This window comes from Elephas maximus, chromosome 15, assembly GCF_024166365.1.
Source record: "Elephas maximus indicus isolate mEleMax1 chromosome 15, mEleMax1 primary haplotype, whole genome shotgun sequence".
Taxonomy (NCBI): Eukaryota; Metazoa; Chordata; class Mammalia; order Proboscidea; family Elephantidae; genus Elephas; species Elephas maximus.
In genome coordinates, this window is record NC_064833.1 from 79,412,712 (window position 1) to 79,420,791 (window position 8,080).

At 41.0% G+C, this 8,080-nt stretch overlaps 1 pseudogene; it reads left to right on the forward strand.

The window, feature by feature from the left end:
- Window positions 1-1,101: 1,101 nt before the first annotated feature.
- Window positions 1,102-6,742, forward strand: LOC126058682 (V-type proton ATPase subunit D-like; annotated as a pseudogene).
- The last annotated feature ends 1,338 nt before the right edge of the window (window positions 6,743-8,080 follow it).

Below are 8,080 nucleotides of genomic sequence, written 5' to 3' on the forward strand. Positions count from 1 at the left end.
TCCAAGATCCAGATGTCAGATGATGACAAGCTAGATGCAGGATCCAGAGCAAAAGCCTTGCTGGAACACTCATTTAAATGCTGGAAGCAGGCCCCAGTCCCCAAGTAAGCTGCATTTCAACTAATCGACTGCTTATAGCAGATCTCATCATGGAGTTGATTACATCATTATATAACTGCCAAACCACTGAGAATCACAGTCCAGCCAAGATGACATTCAACATTAACCATCACAGTACACCCCTTGTCAACTTGGTGCCTGTATACGGCTCCTTACACCATGCATAATCTCTAAATAAAGACAATTATAAAGTCATTCTTGCCTTTCCTGCATGCAGTGCTCCTGCCAAAACTACCATCCAAGGACTTACAGAATGCCTTATTCACCATCATGGTATCCCACATAGCATCCCCTTGGATCAAAGAACTCACTTCACTGCAAATGAAGTGTGGCAATGTGCCCACGCTCATGGAATTCACTGGCCTTGCCATGTTCTCCATCATCCTGAAGCAGCTGGCTTGATAGAATGATGGAATGTCCTTCTAAAGACACAATTATGGCACCAGCTAGGTAGCAATATCTTGCAGGGTTGGGGCAATGTTCTCTAGGAGATTACATATGTTCTATACCAGCATCCAATATATGGTTCTGTTGCTCCCATAGCCAAGAGTCACGGGTCCAGGAATCAAGAAGTGGAAATGGGAGTGGCACCACTCCCTATTACCCCTAGTGACCCACTCTCAAAATCTTTGCTTCCTTTCCCTACAACCCTATGCTCTGGGGGTCTAGAAACCTTAGTTCCAAAGGGAGGAATGCTCCCACCTGGAGACCCATCACTGATTCCATTGAACTGCAAGTTAAAAATATCAGCCGGCTACTTTGGGCTCCTCATGCCTCTGGATCAACAGGCAAAGGAGTTATCATTTTGGTTGGTGTGATTGATCCTGACTACCAAGAGGAAAATGAATTTATATTACATAATGGAGGTAAAGAAGAGTATGTCTGGAATACAGAAGATTCCTTAAGGCATCTTAGTACTACCATGCCCTGTGATTAAAGCCAAAGAAAAACTACAGCAACAAAATTCCGACATGACCACTAATGGCCCAGGCCCTTCAGGAACGAAAGTTTGGGTTGTCGCACGAGGCAAATAATCATGACCAGATAAGGTGCTTGCTGAGGGCAAAGGGGATATAGAATGGGTGGTGGAAGGAGGTGGATCTAAATACCAATTACATCCACACGACCAGTTGCAGAAATGAGGACTCTTAATTGTTATGACTATTTCTTCCTTGTATGTGTGCGTCAAATATTTTTGTTTTCTTCACTCATAAAATATAAGATGTAAATGGAGCTAGTGTGTTTTCAGTTGTACATGTGTTAATTATATCATGTGCAGTGTAGGAGGGTCCTTCTTCAAGAGTACCTGGCCTCCCCTTCACTCAAGGGGTTGTAGACCTGTAAACTGCTTCAAGTTTAGAAATTGACTGAGGGGCTGTGACTCTCTATTCTGGTGATTCAAGTTAGACTGCCATTCACTTGACCTAGCATTCTTGTGCTTGTACACAGATCAAGTAGATTTCCCATCTATTTCTCTCCTAGGAACACCATGACTAAGTAGCCAATGCCGTAAGTTCATACAAGTCAGACTATTCTGATTATTGCTTTGACTCCACCGTTCATTATGGTAACCACACCCATCTTGTCTTTGTCAACTCAGTGCCACTACTTGGCCCCTACCACCATAGGCTCCAATCAGCCCCATTGCAGTTAGGTGTCTTAATTGAGGTAGGGAAGTTCCCACTATCAAATCTGACTCACATAAGATAGCAATCACAGCAGTCTTCAAGGATGCTGGGGCTCCCTTCACAAATTTGTTTCTCATCAGCATGGTAAAAGGTGTGTCCTCTGGTCACTCCATATGTGGGTGGGTCTGTGAGCCTAACCTGATAAATCCACTCTAGCATACCAATTTTCCTATGCTTTTGGATGCCTTCTTCTATAGCATACCAAAGCAGGTCCTTTACTTCAGCTTGATTTAGTGCAGATCACCACATAATCCATGCTTCAGGGAACCAATCAAATAAACTACTAGATCCTTTCCTAACCTCTCAAACTGAAACATTGAATAAAGAGTTTGTGCTTATCAATATCACTAAACTCAGATTGATCCAACTTTATGGTGCTTACACTATTATCCCACACCCTTAATAGACGTTCCCACACATATTCCCCTGATTTCTGTTTGTATGTATTAGAAAAGTCAAGCAGTTTTTTTGTAGTGTACTGTACCTCTTCCTAGGGCACACTTTGTACTTCACCTTTTGGGGTTTGCTGGGACTTAAATCTCGTTATAGGTCTAGAAGCAAAAATGGGTGGTGAGGATGTGTTCTGAGAATATACAACAATGTATTGTAAGGCATCTGCCTCAGGCGAGGCCAAGACAATGACTCAGACACCTTCCCAGGAGATGACTCAGACAAAGGCTCTTCAGAGACAGCGGTGTTAATCTCCTCAGAGGCGGGTGGAGGGGTAAATGGTTTACTGGGAAGGGTAGCTTAGCAGACAAAGATGGAGTAATCTTTTCAGATGGGAATGTGAGGCCTGGTTTTGTTGGCAGGAGTGATTCAACAGAATATAGGGACTCAGTTCCCCCTATCCCCCCCGACAGCTTCCTCATTATCTTCCCATACATCCCCATCCCAAGTTTTAGGATCTCATTTCTTCTCAGTCAATGTCCTCATTTTAACTTTAGAAACCATTCAAGGTTGGGAATTCATTTAGCATTGTAATTCAGTCACTGTTACAATAAGACTCTGGGCTTGGTTTTTGGCAATATCAGCTCTGTTACTACAAGAAATAAGACTTTTTTTCAGGGTACAAGTGGCAACTTTGAAGTCATTTATGCAGTGCTTGAGCTGTGACTCAGAAGTCCTGAGCTCATCTCTCTTTCACCACTTCATCTAGTGAAAAGGGGACCAATGAACAAGCTTCCTTATATTTATCAGTCTGAGAATATTGTAGAAAATTATCAAACATGGGATCACTCAGAGTCTTGCCTCTCATCAATACTTGATCTATTGGTGGTGATATTTTGCATATTTCTATTGCCACCTTACACCATAGATTAGCAGTGCCATCTTTACTACTGGAAGCAGAGTCATCAACATCTTCAAGGCTAAACAGATCTGAGAAACAATTTAGAAAACTCATTCTTACAATTTTGTTTCTCTAGAACAACTCTCAGTACCAGATGTCTTAGGCTGGATTCTCTATATATCTCTCTGTGTGTATAGAGAGAGAGAGACAGAGAGAGAGAGAGAGAATTAGCTCAAAGAAATGGCTCACTCAGTTGTAGAGGTTCACAAGTCCCAAGTCCATAGGTCAGGTGTCAGGCTGGAGGCAATCATTGGAGAAAGACATCATACTTGGTAAAGTAGAGGGTCAGTGAAAAAGAGGGAGACCCTCAAGGAAACAGGTTGACACAGGGGCTGCAATAATGAGCTCAAGCTTAGCAAATGTTGTGAGAATGGCACAGGACCTGGTAAAGTTTCATTCTGTTATACATAAGGTTGCTATGAGTCAGAGCCAACTCGATGGCACTTAACAACAATGACACAGGAAAAATATGAACCTCCCTTCTTACTTTTTATCACATCCAAAAATTAACTCAAAATGTGTTGCTGTTTTTGTTAGGTGTTGTTCAGTCGGTTCCAACTCGTAATTCAAATGCATCAATTCTTCTTTTGTCTTCCTTATTCGTTACCCAGCTTTTGCATGCATATGTAAAAAAAAAAAGAGGCGACTAAAAATACCATGAGTTGGGTCAGGTGCACCTTAATCCTCAAAGTGACATCTTTGCTTTTCAGCACTTGAAACAGGCCTTTTGCAGCAGATTTGTCCAATGCTATATGTCATTGCATTGGACAAAACTTCCATGGGCTGCTTCCATGGGCATTTATTGTGGATCCAAGTAAAATGAAATCATCAACAACTTCAATATTTTCTGCATTTATCATGATGTTGCTTAGTGGTCCAATTGTATGGATTTTTGTTTTATTTATGTTGAGGTATAATCTATACTTAAGGCTATAGTCTTTGATCTTCATCAGTAAGTGCTTCAAGTCTTCTTCACTTTCAGCAAGTAAGGTTGTGTCATTTCCATACTGTAGGTTGTTAATGAGCCTTCCTTCAATCCTGATGCCCCATTCTTCTTCATATAGGCCAGCTTCTCAGATTATTTGCTCAGCATACAGACTGCGTAAGTATGGTGAAAGGATACACCTGATTGTAAACCATTCGGTAGTATCCCCTTGTTCTGTTCAAATGACTGCTTTTTGGTTTAAGTACACAGCCCTCATGAGCACAATTAGGTATTCTGGAATCCCCATTCTTCGCAATGTTATCCATAATTTATTATGATCGACATAGTGGAATGCCTTTGCATAGTCAATAAAACACAGGTAAACATCTTTCTGGTATTCTCTGCTTTCAGCCAAGATCCATTTGACATTAGCAAGGTGTTATGAATTGAATTGTGTCCCCCAAAAATGTGTGTCAGCTTGGCTAGGCCATGATTCCCAGTATTATGTGATTGTCCACTATTTTGTCCTCTGATGCGATTTTCCTATGTGTTGTAAATCCTACCTCTGTGATGTTAATGAGGCAGGACTCAATCTACAAGATTGAGTCAATCTCTTTTGAGATATAAAAGAGAGAAGCAAGCAGAGAGACATGGGGACCTTATCACCAAGAAATGAGAGTCAGGAGACTAGCTAGGGAAGATTAATGACAAGGACCTTCCCCCAGAGCCAATAGAGAGTGAAGGCCTTCCCCTGGAGCTGGCACCCTGAGTTAGGACTTCTAGCCTCCTAGACTGTGAGAGAATAAATTTTTCATTGTTAAAGCCACCCACTTGTGGTATTTCTGTTATAGCAGCACTAGATAACTAAGATGCAATGGTATCCCTCCCACCACATCCTGATCTGAATCTGGCTTTAATTTCTGTCAGTCTCCTGTTGATGTACTGCCTCTTGGTCTATGCATAGCTTTTGCACGAGCACAATTAAGTATTCCAGAATTCCCATTCTTCACAATGTTATCCATAATTTGTTATGATCCACACAGTTGAATGTCTTTGCAGTAAAGTTTTGTTGTTGCTGTTATTAGGTGCCATTGAGTTAGTTCCGACTCATAGTGACCTTATGTACAACAGAATGAAACATTGCCCAGTCCTGCACCATCCTCACAACCACTGTTATGCTTGAGCCCACTGTTGCATTCATTATGTCAATCCATCTTTTTATCTGACCCTCTACTCCACCAAACATGATGTCCTTCTCCAGGGACTGGTTCCTCCTGATAACATGGTCAAAGTATGAAAGATGAAGTCTCACCATCATCGCTTCTAATGAGCATTCTTGGTGTACTTCTTCCAAGAGAGATTTGTTCATTCTTCTGCAGTCCATGGTATATTCAATATTCTTTGCTGGCATCATTATTCAAAGGCATCAATTCTCATATTATCTTCAGTAAAGTTTGACTTGTGTGTGACATTAATGATGGTGTTCCATAATTTCTGCATTCTGTCAGATCACTTTTCTTTGGAATGGGAACAAATATGGATCTCTTCTAGCTGGTTGGCCAGGTAGCTGTCTTCCTAATTTCTTGGCATGGATGAGTGATTGCTTCCAGGATTGCATCCATTTATTGAAACATTGCAGTTGGTATTCTTTCAATTTCTGGAGGCTTGTTTTTCCCAGTGCCTTCAGGGAAGCTGGAACTTCTTCCTTCAATATCATCGGTTCTTGATCATATGCTATATCCCAAAATAGTTGAACGTTGACCAATTCTTTTTGGTATAGTGACTCTGTTTACTCCTTCCATCTTCCCTTGATGCTTTACGCATTGGTCAATTTCTTGCCCACAGAATTCTTCAATATTGCAACTCGAGTCTTGAATTTTTTCTTCAGTGCTTTCAGCTTGAGAAATGCCAACTGTGTTCTTTTTCTCTTTTGGTTTTCTAACTCCAGATCTTTGCATATTTCATTATAATACTTTACTTTGTCTTCTTGAGCTGCCCTTTGAAACATTCTGTTCAGTCCTTTCACATCATCATTTCTTCCGTTAGCTTTAGCTACGTTTTGATTTTGACAGATCCTAAAGAAAATAATAGGGACTAAAACATTGATGGGTGAAATGATGAGAAAAGCTGTCTTTTCATTCACAGAGGCTAAGTTCACAGCTGGGGACCTCAGCATCACAGTTATCCAAAATGTTAATGAAGCCCAAGTGAAGATTCGTGCAAAGAAAGTAATGTAGCAGGTGTTTGCTGGTGTTTGTATATTACCACGAAGGAACTCACAGGTATAAATTGACTGGTTTAGCCAGAGGTGGGGAACAACTGGCTAAGTTAAAGAGGAATTGTACCAAAGCAGTGGAACTACTGGTGGAACTAGCTTTGCTGCAGACTTCCTTTATTCCTTTGGATGAAGTTATTAAGATAACCCACAAGTGTGTAAATGCCACTGAATATGACACCATTGCCTGGATTTAACAAGCCCTTGCTTATATCATCACAGAGCTGGATGAGTGAAAGAGAGTTCTATAGGTTAAAGAGAATACAAGAGAAGAAAAAGATTCTCAAAGAAGAACAAGAGAGCAGTGAAGAGCAGCTGGAGAGTTGATGGAACCCACTAATCTTCTGGCTGACGAGAAGGACAAGGATCTTCTGTTTGAATAATCTTTCCTGTTCTGGTCCTTTCAGAAGCCCTAACACTGGCTCCATTTTATTTCATGGTTTGTTTGTGTGGCTTTTTTTTTTTTTTTTTGGCCTAAGAATCTCACTGGTTGTAAAATTTCCCTGGATGGGAATTTTATGGGATTTCATTGTGAAATCACAATTCTGCAATGATATCAGAGATTTGTAGAAACTTCTAAGGAACCGTTAGGACTTATCACATAGGAGTGTCACCTACTCGATTTACATTGGTTTAACACATGATCTGTTTGCTAAGCATATTAGGAAATACCACCTTAAGAAGTATCGGTGGTCTCAGTCCAACACATATAAGTCAACTACTGCTATACACCTTTACTCCCACCTACTTGCAAACCTAGGCCCTGTTGTCTAAGATTGCTGCAGCTGTACTTGTGTTACTACAGTCCCTCTCTCCAAGTTTTATGAATGTTGTTGTTGTTGTTAGGTGCCATCAAGTCAGTTCTGATTCATAGTGACCCTATGTAAAACAGAACAAAATGCAGCCCAGTTCGGGCCATAAGCCCATTGTTGCAGCCACTGTGTCAGTCCATCTCATTGAGAGTCTCCCTCTTTTTTGTCGACCCTCTACTTTACCAAGCATGATATCCTTCTCCAGGGACTGATCCCTCTTGATAACATGTCCAAAGTATGTGAGATGTAGTCTCACCATCCTTGCTTCTAAAGAGCATTCTGGTTGTACTTCTTCCAAGAAAGATTTGTTCATTCTTTTGGCAGTCCACGGTGTATTTAATATTCTTCGCCAACACCACAATTCAAAGGCGTCAATTCTTCCTTGGCCTTCTTTATTCATCGTCCAGCTTTCACAGGCATAGTAGGCAATTAAGAACACCATGCCTTGGGCAAGGTGCACCTTAGTCTTCAAGATGACATCTTTGCTTTTTAACACTTTAAAGAGCTCTTTTGCAGCAGATTTGCCCAATGCAACGTGTCTTTTGATTTCTTGACTGCTGCTTCCAGGGGTGTTGATTGCAGATCCGAGTAAAATGAAATCCTTGACAACTTCGATTTTTCCCCCATTTTTCATGATGCTTATGGGTCCAGGTGTGAGAGTTTTTGTTTTCTTTATGTTAAGGTATAATCCATACCAAAGGCTATGGTCTTTGATCTTTGTCAGGAAGTGCTTCAAATCCTCTTCACTTTCAGCAAGGTTGTATCATCTGCATAACACAGGTTGTTAATGACCCTTCCTCCAGTCCTGATGCCCAGTTCTTCTTCATATAGTCTCACTTCTTGGATTATTTGGTCAGCATACAGATTGAGCAGATATGGTGCAATATACAACCCTGATGCACACCTTTC